General features: G+C 33.0%; 1 protein-coding gene across 2 annotated transcripts in view; it reads right to left on the bottom strand.

The window, feature by feature from the left end:
* Window positions 1–12,683, bottom strand: part of LOC124638357 (G-protein coupled receptor dmsr-1-like) — a 67,954-nt gene extending 55,271 nt beyond the window's left edge. Inside the window, exon 1 of one of the 2 annotated variants that reach the window (XM_047175297.1) lies at window positions 12,478–12,683. The gene's annotated coding sequence lies outside the window, so the exon portion shown is untranslated. The remainder of the gene's footprint in view (window positions 1–12,477) is intronic. The other variant, XM_047175298.1, reaches the window with a different exon arrangement.
* Window positions 12,684–12,942: the final 259 nt, after the last annotated feature.

The raw sequence follows: 12,942 nt of genomic DNA, 5'->3' as shown, positions 1-12,942 counted from the left end.
GACAACTCGCTGTTTGTTTTCTAAGTAAACATAATCATTTGTGCTCTACTTATGTCTGTAATGAAAACTGGATTGTTACATTATTTGCCTACAGCGCTACTAGATATTTACACAAAATAATATAAAGTTAATGTAGGTTTCTAATATTAATCGCTTGGAACATTTGTTGTGTTTAGATGTTACTCGTACCTAATTATTGTTGTATTACAAATATTATAAAGCAAAATAGATTGTTTTTTTTAAACGCTCTAGGATTTATTCTCAGGCACAGTCTGATTTGAAAAAATCTTTCTAAGCTTCTTAGCTATAAGCTACTTTTATTCCGGTGCGGTAAGCAAATAGTTCCCTAGCTAGTGTTAACATAAAATATAAAATATACCGTCGCTCGTGCCACAAAAACTTTTAAGCATCTGTTGAAAACTTATCTAAAAAATGACAGATTATGACGTTGAAATAAGGTCCGTTTTGCAGCCACAATTTTTTTAGACAAGTGTTTGACACATGTTTAAGTTTTTGTAGTAAGACCAATACCGACGTGCCAGAATAACTTTTAAACGTCTATTGAACACTTGTCTAAAAAAATGACAGATTATGACGTTGAAATAAGGTCCGTTTTACAGCCACAATTTGTTTAGACAATTGTTCAACAGATGTTTAAGTTTTTGTAGGTAGTAAGGCAATAGTTGGTAAATAAAACACAATTTTCCCTAAAAACAAGATTCGAGCTTATGTTCAAAGAGTTTGCATGAAAGCAAATCATTACTCCAATATCAATCGGAATGGATTTCGTTTCAGAATTTAAAACCAAATATTCCAACGGTATATCTGCAAATTTGAGTATTCATGTTAAACGAACGAATTAAATATTGATATTCGAAATATGAAACTTTTTATGAGTTTGAATTTTTTATGCTATTAACATTTTCAAAATATTATAAAAAAAAAAATCGTATAACGGGTACCAATTTGCAGTAAAACCAGGCCTCTGTCACTCGACGTACTTGCGCGCGATAAATGCCTACCGCTCGCTGGGTTACCGGTAGCCCCACGCGGCACAGGGCTTTCGACAGCCGCTCGCAACGCGCGCGTTTTATGTTTATTATTTTTATTAGTGAACATGTCGACCTCTGGCCAGTTATGTGCTGTGCTTGGTTGCAGATCAAGTAAAAGAAAAAATATAAAGCTTTCGTTTTTCCGTTTACCTAGAGATGTAGGCAGGTCAGTTATTGTTTATTTTTTATTTGGTTTTTAAAATTAAAACTGAAGAACTATTTTGATTTGTTTAGGTGTATACTTATGTGACTATTGTAGGAAAATATAAAGGTTTCCTATTATATATGTATTGGCATATTTGGAAATATTTTATACCTATGTATGAATATACATAGGTTTCTATTTTTGAAAGTAAAAATACTTAATAAGTAGACAAAGAAGATAATATCTTCTTTGTCATTTTAAAAATAAGCGACGTACTTTAGATACTTAAATTATAGATACTTATACCTTATACTTAGTTATACATGCAATGATTACCGAGTTTTGTAGCTAAAAACATTTCGAGTATAAGTAGGTATCGTTTTCGTCCAACTAAATGGTGGCTTGGCAGAAACCAATTTTGAGTAAGTAGATATGTATCAGCGGTCAGCGGTGTTGTGCCAGGGGTAGTAGGTAAGTATAAACTACTTGCGTGTTCTGTGCTCGAAAAGTAGTTGTGCACCTCCATTAATTTGGGAAATCAGTTACAAATAAGCGTAACTTTGTTTCCCTATTTAATTGTAAGAGGCAACCCTACGCTCGCTGTCGGCACGGTCGCGGTCACTGAACTGTGCGCTATCGCATTGAAATAACAATCGAGCGCTGGAGCTATTAAGGTTCATTTTCTAACGCAGCTATGAATTTGTAGGTAGTTTGGGAACTTGTAGGTGCTTATAACAGTAGGTATGGACTTTTTTGTATGGAGTGATTTATCTGTTACGTAGTAACTATTATATAATCTGTGGTAAAACTAAAAACTTACTACTAAAAACGTTAAAAAAATCTCCTTATAGTCTGTACGTTTATTTGTTGTACAAAAAAGTTAGTGTTCCTCATCAAAAATCTCTGAAATAAAATGAATATATATGGCAGCACCATACATATATTACTAAAGCTTCCAGAGGTCTTGCTAAACTCTAAATCTTGCAATAATCTGACCGGCAGTATCGAGATATTTCCCCACAGTCAAGTAAGTGATTAAAAAATATATTCAATGTATACCATATTGTTGATCCACAAACTATGTTCCGTTAACCATAAATTCCAATACTGAGAAAACAAGTAAAATTAATGAAGTAAACAAAATTCTCCCTCATTTTCATATTGTGGTCGAATAAAATTCAATACATGAAGGATAATAATTATGGCATGTATTTTGATTTGATAAAACAGGATTCCATTATTTATAGGTAAATATATTCACTGTAAACCTCTATAATGAATGCAGAGCGTTAATTTATATGTATTTTCTTAACATACTTAATAATTTATGATCTCTTTGTCATGATTGCGTGGGTGGTTGTTGTGAAATGAAACCACATTAAAGCCTGTGCTATTTTTAAACAATTAATGTGGATTGAAAACTCATTGAGAACCTTACTTGTACATCAATATTTATATACCACATGTCTCATTACGGCAAATAAGAACAGTGTTACTTTCGCAAACAAAAAAACACAGAATCTTAACTCGAAGATTGTTTTCATTACTACAGTAAAGTCGTCAAAAAACAAACCATAATAAATACACTTTTTAGAGAGTAAAATTCCAACTGCCATTACACAGTGAACCGTTGTACAGTTTACGGGCACAGTTTGATATAAAACAACTGACACGAGTTACGCCAATCGTCACAAACTTTACGTCACAGCGCGAACGATGATAGAAAAATAAAGTTTATTGCATCGTTACTTTATACTGCACGTTTATAACTCCTTACTGGACCCATTTAATCTGATTACGGGTTGAAACGTGTTAATAAATATAGTTTGCTCCAAATTAATGTTGGTTCATAACTGACTTCGGACCCAAGTTCGCGCATGAGACCATACCTTTCGCGAAGCTTTGCCACCCATTGACAACTAAACAAAAATGGCTGCTGTTATGTCAATGCTTCGACTGGTAGCGGGCAATTCAAAATATATTTTTTTAATGATTTTCCTAAGTTAAAAGAAAAACAATTCTATATTTGAATTTTCCTGTACAGTTAAAATATTAATTAGTAGGAAAATATTTCTCGGTTTCGCAGCCTCGCTTTGCTTCTGTGGACAGGCAGCATAAGTTTGGCACGTATTAAACTAAGAAACGTGGACGCGGAAAATTCTTGCATTTATATGTAGCTATCAGTACATTTGTTGGTGGCTTTTCCCTCACAATTTCGAAAGCTTCTTCATTCCTCGAAGAGCACGCACTCTGTTCCCGATCCACTTACAGAGTCAGTCAGTGTCTCAATGGACTGCATCAGCAAATAGAGTGCATAATTTTATTTACATAAACGTTTGAAAATATTTTTGGATACGCTGTGATTCTGTAGATAGATATTAATTCTAATTGTTATTTATATTAATCACCAACGTGTTGAATGGTTTTAATTTTGAGTAGACTGGGGTCCCAGTTTAAGTTACTTTGTTTTAAAACATTCAGTAATTCGAATAAATATCGTATTTGTCTGGCAGGCTTCTGATAAAGTCAAACAAAACTCAGATGCCTTTAGACAAACATTTAACTAGGCAAGAAATATCAAAATCGACAGTAAATTGTCGCCTAAGTTATCTCTGTGAGGTAGGAACGTTTAAAATTAAATGTCAATTCGATGAAAACAATTTGCAAGTTTCCCTAAAAGGGTTTTCACTAGGGGCTAATAAAATACCGGGAAATCAAATTATTAGCATTTCGTTTCAGAATTTCATAAACTATTAAATTTAAATTACACAAGTACACTTAATATCGTTTATCAAGCTTGGAGTATTTATGTTAATGTGCCAACCAAATGTTGTCAAGCCCTTATTTGAAAAGCCTTGAAGCCTGAAATAAATGGATAAATAAAAACCGGCCAAGTGCGAGTCGGACTCGTGCACGAAGGGTTCCGTAAATTACAGTTAAATCAACCTATCTCAAAAACTATAAGAGATACTTTGATCAAACCAAAAATCGTTGAAAGAGTTAATTAGCATGCATCACCTCTATTTTTTTTAGAATTTTATACCCCGTAGTTATAAAAATAGAGGGGGGGGGACATACTTTTTACGACTTTGAGAGCTGATATCTCAAAAACCGTTCACTTTAAGAAAAATGTTTTTTAGAAAACTTTATATCATTTTAAAAGACCTTTCCATTGATACCCCACACGGGTATGTACATCGAAAAAAAAAATTTCATCCCTCAGTTACATGTATGGGGGGCCCCACCCCCAATTCTTTTTTTTACTATTTAGTGTCATATTTTTGTAGCGGTTCATACAACACATATTCCCATCAAATTTCATCACTGTAGTACTTATAGTTTCCGAGTAAATCGGCTGTGACAGACGGACAGACGGACAGACGGACAGACGGACATGACGAAACTATAAGGGTTCCGTTTTTGCCATTTTGGCTACGGAACCCTAATTAAATAATAAATAGAAGATAAAATTATATTATTTAAAAGAAACAAAACACGAGCCTCATATTATAATTAATAACACTGGTCAACAGCATTTTTGGTGCAAAGGTGAAATATATAATTTCTTATAGATTATTTGATACGTAATCGAAGTCCAGAACATAAAGTTGCACTAGCACGTAGGGATTTAGAGATATACCCCTCCTAAAGTACCAAAAACGCGTTTTTTAACGATATTTGACGATTTTTTTGAAGGACAGCAAAATTGTTTTTTAGTTTCTATCTATAGCATTATATAGTACTACTCTTCCCGATTGAAATTCATATTTTTTTCGAACGCTAAGAGTTTAAATTTTCATGAAATTTGTATACAGCTACGATAGTTCGATCTTCCCTATATTTTATTTGGCCTGTTAGTATGAAAAAACTCCACTTTAGATATAAAATGGTATATATTGAGAAAGAAAACTTGCAAAAATATAAATTAAAATGGGGTTAATGCGGGGAAAGTAGTACTATATAATGCTTTAGTTAGAAATTACTAGAAAATTCTGCTGTCCCCAAAAAATTACATCAAATTTCATAAAAAAAACGCGTTTTTGGTACTTTAGGAGGGGTATATCTCTAAATCCCTACGTGCTAGTGCAACTTTATGTTCTGGACTTCGATTGCGTATCAAATATTCTACAAGAAATTGTATATTTCACCTTTGCACCAAAAAATGAAAAATAATTTGTTGGCCAGTGTAATGTACAGAGATAATGAAGCTTTTTTAATTATACCTTGCCTATTGAAAGGTCAATTTACGTAAATATATATCTCCTTAATAGAGCATGGACAAAAACACTTTATTCCGTATACATTTTTAAATGCGAGCAGGCAAATGCTTTCACAAAATACCTGTAAGTGTAAATAACTTATTTTCTATTACTTTCTCGAATTTTTATTTACTTCAGATAAGCGACGGCGCATAACAAAATTCCTCGAATTTTCTAAGTTCAGAATATCTCCCACATGATCCTATTAAAGAATATACTTAACTACTCAAATAGTATCATACCAACATATACAAAATTTCTGGGAAATGCTTCAATATTGTCAACAATCTACAGAATACAGATTATACTAACAACATGCAAACTTTAGCATACTCGTAAATGTTCAGAACTTATTACGTCAGACATTGTAGCTTGTCAATGTACCGTATTACGAGTATGTACCAACCGTGTTTGTACCATAGTACTCCCACACACAAACTGTAAGCCATACTTTACCGTATATTAGTTGATTTTAGTTGCCTATTCGGTTTAGTGGTCATAATTGTGAATGTTTATCATAGTGGAATGTGTAATTTGTACCTATGTTTGTTAGTTCTTCAGGCAAAAATTACTCAACAGATTTTGATTCATCTGAGCAGTAAAACAGCTTATCATTATTAAATCTGAATAAAAATTAGGTTACTATTTATTCCGGTACGAAAAGTAGTTCCTTCAGGTCGTTCTGCTTAGTATTTTTATATCGGAATAACATTAATTTAGTTTTTACAACGAGTTATTTTTATCCGGGTACGGAAAGTTGTTTCTTCAGGGTGAAAACGAAGTAAAACCTAGTTCTGAATAACAACAACCCCATATTTGGAGTCATTTGAAATTCTTGATGCCAATAATGTTACTTGGGACTAATAACCATCTAAAAATAGATTACAATACGGTATTATAACATATTTCTGTCTAACCCTTTGCTGACTGTTGGCGTGAAGTAATGTACAAAATGTTTTAATATGAGTCTTGATGGAGCCTCTTCAAATGCTTGACGAGACAGGTCAAGTAAAACTGGAAGGGTTTGGTGACAACAAAAGTTAACGTTGATACAACCTTAGCAATGGCATGAGTAAGCAAGGGGTTAAGAAATGTAAATGCTCTTATTATAAATATTCATTGAAATCAGCAATGAAAAATATTTTTGTAATAAAATAAATGTTGCTACAGTTTTACATAAAGCCTGCAATTCATTAAATTGAGTACTAAACGTATTGTTTTATTAATATTAACTCGGTTCTGTACGAATCGGTGACCAAACTAAACAATGAATGATGTTAATAACAATAATTTACAGCTAAATTAGTGATGGAAATATCACTAATTTAGCTGTAAATCAACAAATTAATTCAGTACGTCGATTCTATAAAATTCGAACAACAACTCGCAATTCACTTCACATTTCACTTCGCTATTCACTCTCACTCCACATTCGGTTCAAAACGTTCTAAATGTCATCTCATACTTTACCTGTCAAAATCTCGAGTTTAATTTAGTTCAACTCGCAAACACGCTCGAAAGAGTAGCGCTAGTGTAGTAACTCACGGCGGATTCAGATTCGAAGTTAAGAGTGAAGTCTTATAGAATCGTACTGCAGCTCATCAAAACCATTCTCTCTAACATTTATAAATGCGAAAATAACTCTGTCTGTCTAGCACTCTATCACGCTAAACTATCGATCCAATTTAAATCTTAACCGAAGAAAATTGCATATGGTACTAACCTACACGTTACACCTTGGAACTCGGCCCAACAATTACAAAAAGCTCTTATTTACTTCGCCGTCGTTCCTCTTGTAAACTGATGTATCCGTTGACGCATTAAACTGTGTAAGAACATAAAACACTAAATTGTTATCACGACTCGTTACTGTCAACAGTTTTTGCTGCGCCTCCTTGTCACCTAACTTCATTTGTATTCAACAGAAAAACGGATTCACCCAGACAATGTAATAATATTTTATGAAAATCTGTATCTGTATTTGATGTAGCAAAACTCTTTAGAACTATCAGAAAAAATCACCTACAAATAAGAGGAAAAGTTGCCTGCAGGCTGGTATGTTTTATTCATACATTTACGCAGTGGCCAAAATGCACCACGTTATTATAAATGTTTCCCATTTATAGCTAAACAAACTGAGACCTTTGAAATGACAAATTATGTGATAACTATAAGGAAGTAGTAAGAACTATAAGGTTATAACAAAGAAAAGAACCACATAAACTTAAACGATTGGAAATAGGTACCTATCGATATAGATTTTCCCAATCAATGATACCATTGAGTTATTCAACTTAAGATATACTTACAAATAAAATATTATTTAAACTTAGGTACCTACTTTTACGCATCGTTTCCGTTATCCTACTAATAAATATCAAATAAGTATAGGCTCTATTAATTAATCTATTAAAATCTTTCAGTGTGACCTTTTGAAAGGATTTATGAAACTTTTAAACTATGTAATCCCCACGGAGGTGGTGGTATATTACAATTTTGCTGAAACTCTAAATGTTGCGCGGTTTTAAAGTATCTTATATTTTTATAAGTTACTTGCTACGAACTTTGTAAAGTAATCTTATTATCTGCTTAAATGAAGGAGAAGCTAAACCTTATTTTCAAAACTAGATATAGCTTATAATGCGGATAATATTTTACTTAATTTTGTAATTTTTGTCCATTGTACCGCTTTCAGCAAGAAATTAATACAAAAAATACGTTTGTGAACTCATCGATCAATCAACACCAGTGGAAATGTATTTTAAGAGATTGATTATGCTTTTATTTTTAGTATCAACTGATAGACTTATCAATATTTTTTCTCATTACTCTATTGAAATATGTGAATAGATATCTTTTAATACAGGAAACATGTTTAAATTAAGTATTCTCCATTATTCAAATTCGCACGTTCGAATGGTTTAAGTAATAGGTCATTTTCAAAGAACTGCAACTACAACAACATGAAAATGGAAAATCTAAGGGCGACTGCATGTGCTGCTGCCGCTGCGATCTAAATCAGTTTCATGTAATTACATACAAACCAGTAGTGCAACTGCGGCCGATTTACCTTTAATTTACCCTTGTGTTGATACTTGAAACGACCTCTCAGCAGCCATAATATATTCCAGCAAATCATACAATTATCATACAATACAGATCATTACATAGCTCATAGCTGTCATTATAATAATAAGCCTATGTTAACATACTCCTAGACACATGCCATGGCACGCCACAAATCTCCAAATGTATGCAGGTATGTGTATGTATAGCTATTATTGTATATACGTGTTTTGATAAAGGTTATATAGCTAATTTATTATGCGTGTTATGTGGAACGGGGACTAAAACCGTCAATCATTGGCCGCCTGAGGTTTCACATCACAGGCCGGCCGACCACAACGTAAACATAATGTTGATGACGACGTTAAAATATATGGTGAAAAAGGTTTAGCATTGTATAAAATTAGGTATACCATTTAGAAAATAACACCTGAAAATGAAACTGTAACCCACTCTTTATTTTGAGTGGGTCCAATTAAAATTATCTTCAATTATTACAACAACTCTCACTCAATTTAATCCGATCTTGACTTAATGAAAAAGCTTCAGCTGCCTGATTAACAACTGATAAAGTACCAAAGAAAGCAGTATCTTAGCAACCGTAATATAAATTTAAATACATAAGGATAAAGCTTATTTATTTAGTAAACAAAATACGGATTTACCCCTTTTGAAGAGGGTTTAATCTTAGTAATCGAGTCGTTAATTACACCCGTCGCTAGAGCGAGTAGTGACCTACCCTAAACTACGATGGCTTCTACATTTAAATTAGTTTATCCCTATTTCATTCACGGATTGACGCCATTTTGCGTTACTAACTGGAGTTAGAAGTAATAATTGTTTACGATCAAAAGACCAAGAAGCAGCCCTTTTTAATAATCATTATAAAAAAGCAGCTTATTGTTTTTTATTAAATAACGTTCATAATGGCTCTTCAAATGCAGGATTCTATGACAAAAGGTTTTTAATTATCAGGATTTCGAAGTCAATGAATGTTCAAGATTTTTAGCCAGGTCAGTACCTCGGATATTTCAGAAATGCTCAACACATGACCTACATTATCTAGCCTACAATTGCAACAGGAACGAACGGAAATCCTAAGCCGGTTGATTGATAGTAGCCTGACTGAAAAGGCCTTTCATAATGAAAATTACAGCTGCTTTAAGTTGGATTCTGAACGTGCAATATTGAAAGGTTCAACCCCTTTCCGTAGCGTTTCACATGACATTGCTTTTTGTAAGTCAATTCTTAAACTTTTATAGGTGCGATCTTAAAATTCTTTCGTGTAAGAAAATTCTTTTGTTAAAATGAGCTGTAATGCTAGGTAGCTGTGATGTACCACGTGTTACAGCCCTCAGGTTTTCTGCTTTGTCAGAAGCGAATAGGGACGTGAAAAAAATTGGAGCGAAAAAACTGCGATTTTAAGAAACTGCTCGCTCTAAAAGCTGCTCTCTCCGCTCAATAGCTTGCTCAATCGAGTTGACTTTACATAGATAGTGTATCGAATGGCACTCACACTTGAGTACCTGGATATTCTGAACCTTGCTCATATTTTGATAGTTAACTAAGATATTATGTAGATGAGACATGTACATAGTTGATGTGGTTGTGGGTTGTGCATAATTCCATAATTTTCCCATTTCAAATATGACACTTGAGCGGACTGATTATATGAATACCTTTACCCTAATAGTCTCCTGTCCGCCTCATCCATTATTGAAAGGACTCATTGTAATAGTCTTTGGCAGTAGTATTCTCTGTGCAGTTGGACAAGCTGCACAATTGTAATTTACCATTATTATATTTACGTATTATAAAACAAAATCTTCCATTATTTCCATTCCTTCCGTTTGTTTGTGCAATACTCAAAATAATGGAGGGATCTTCAAATTACGGTTTGCACCAAATAAATAAAGGATGATAAAGATCCCCACACCACAAATCCACATCATAATATTTACCAGCTGTGAAACACAGCGCCTGTAATCTTCAAAGGGGTACTACTACAGCCTATATTGTACGACAATATGTGGCCATGTAATCTGATGAGCCGATTTCCATAAATCAACGAACAGCACAAAATCACAACCAGCTTTTGGAAAATACTACGTATATATTTCTATACCTAGTAGCTAGCACTCACGTGATCACGTCCCGAAGGAACTTTTTGCCGCAAATGGATAAAAAGTACCTATCCCATGTGTGTCCTTTCTTGTGTTTAGACTAAGGGTGTGCAATATTTTAATTAAATCGGTTCAGTAGATATTAGTAATAACCGGGATCTAATGCATTAATTTAATTAGGTACTTCCCACGGATATTTTCTATAATGAGGATCGATTTCGTTGAAAAAATATTTTCATATTGCACACAATGCATTAGGGATTTTCTAGGAAAAAAAATATTGTTTATTCCTGCGAAATCTCGGTATCATATCCCTGTAAATACACCACATTTGGAACTTTGGAAGCTTATTAAAACATTTCTAAAACGTACTTAGGAATCATAAGGTAAACTCAATAAGAACTAATACCTATGTTTTTTCCTTTTCTTCCCACAACATGCTTTGAACAAATATAATTTAGGATAAACATTATGAACTCTGCAGGGATATGTACGCGAATGAACAATAGCTTTTGATACATATATCGAAATACATAATAGGTACATTATTAAGCATAAAATTCATTGTTCCACTTAAGTTAGTGTGTTGACAAAGAGAGTAATGATAAAAATCTATGGATGTTTTGACGTATTTTTTTGCAGTTTCACTGGGACCCTGAAGGTACTATTTCACGTAACCGAATAGGACGGCAATTTATGAAATGCACCATTAAGGTCAAACCATCGTTAACCATTAATTTCCAATGGGACGTCCTACAACACCTAATTTATTTATTAAATCATCTTGTTGGTATAAAAAAAACTTAATACGGAATTTCTGGTATACCCTCCTTTGTAATCAGTAACCGTATCAAAATCGAATTAAATAAAGCCAAAAAGCTCTTTGTTATTTAAAAGGGAGAACACCATACAATTTCTACTAAAACTCCGAATAACAATTTCCGGGAAAAACTTTTTAACATTACAAACAAGTACAATAATTTCGATAAAATTCAAAATTTAACATTACAAACAAGCTCAATAAACCCGATAACATTCCTAATTGTAAGATACCCGTTGTTTACAACAAAATACTGAAAATTAAAAATAATCAGTAGGGAAGTACCCGATGCTGAAAACAGAGCTGTAGGCGGAGAAACCACGAAGCGTCTTATTGTTATTAATTAACACCAATTAGGTATCGTAATTGTATACATAAGTATCAACATTAGCAAGCTTTTATATAAGAACAAAACGTAAGAATATACTTAGATCATATTCTTTATTAAATGACTCATTTTATATAAACGTCGCGATGAAAAAGAAAATTATTTTACGATGGTCGACTATCAATTCGGTAGTATGACACAACTGTGATGTAGTATTTCCATAGTACATTACTACAATATTTACGACCATTTCGTATAACTGCGTACTGTGAAAAACTTTTGCATTATCTCAATGTTTATTATACTAGAGTGCTAACGAAAATATTTAGATAAAAAGAATTCATGGACTAAGATAGGTATGTGAATGGAAAGGCGTTCTTCGTATTATTGGAAATAAAAATTGGATAAAAATGTAGCTAATGTACTGTGAATATCATTATTATAAAAATTACCTTTAATCATGACATAATATTATTTAAATAAAAATATGTACACTATGCTTACAAAAAATTACCTACATGTTGTCAAGTTTTTGAATTCGCTTCCTTCTTGACTTAATTTACAAATTAGAAATAAAAAACAAATGATTTATGAAATTATCTGAAAACCTAAGTAATAAAATAAGAACGTGTGAAACAATTTAAGAAAGTCCGACTTATCAAACATTAAACAAACATTACTTACCGGGAAAACAAAATTCGAACGATAAAAGTTCAGAAACTTGCACAACTAATCCAATTATTGTTCACAAAACACTAATCACTACTAAGCTGTTCTGTTTCAACAAAATTATTAAAAGTTTAGAGATGCGAAAGTATGAATGTCGATATCGATGTATTTCTGCGAACGGCACGATGGCGTCCCTCTCGGCCGCGGATACGAACTCGACTGAAAACGGTCCATGTTCGGGCGGTGATGTCCCACGGCAAAGGGCACAATTGTACCTATTACGACTTGCTCACAACCATAGTGTCCCAACTGATGACTATATACGTCATTCCCGTGTCATTCTTTACTTGTATTTTAGTGAATCACATTTTTTTCCTTACAGGTATTTTACCACATTAAATAGAGAAACATCCTGTTTAGTCTCGCTAGTTGTTTTATTGTTTAATTAATTTCGTTTATTTTGATTTCGGGTTCACTTCT

This window comes from Helicoverpa zea, chromosome 17, assembly GCF_022581195.2.
Source record: "Helicoverpa zea isolate HzStark_Cry1AcR chromosome 17, ilHelZeax1.1, whole genome shotgun sequence".
Lineage (NCBI taxonomy): Eukaryota > Metazoa > Arthropoda > Insecta > Lepidoptera > Noctuidae > Helicoverpa > Helicoverpa zea.
This window is presented reverse-complemented; position numbering and strand designations above follow the sequence as displayed.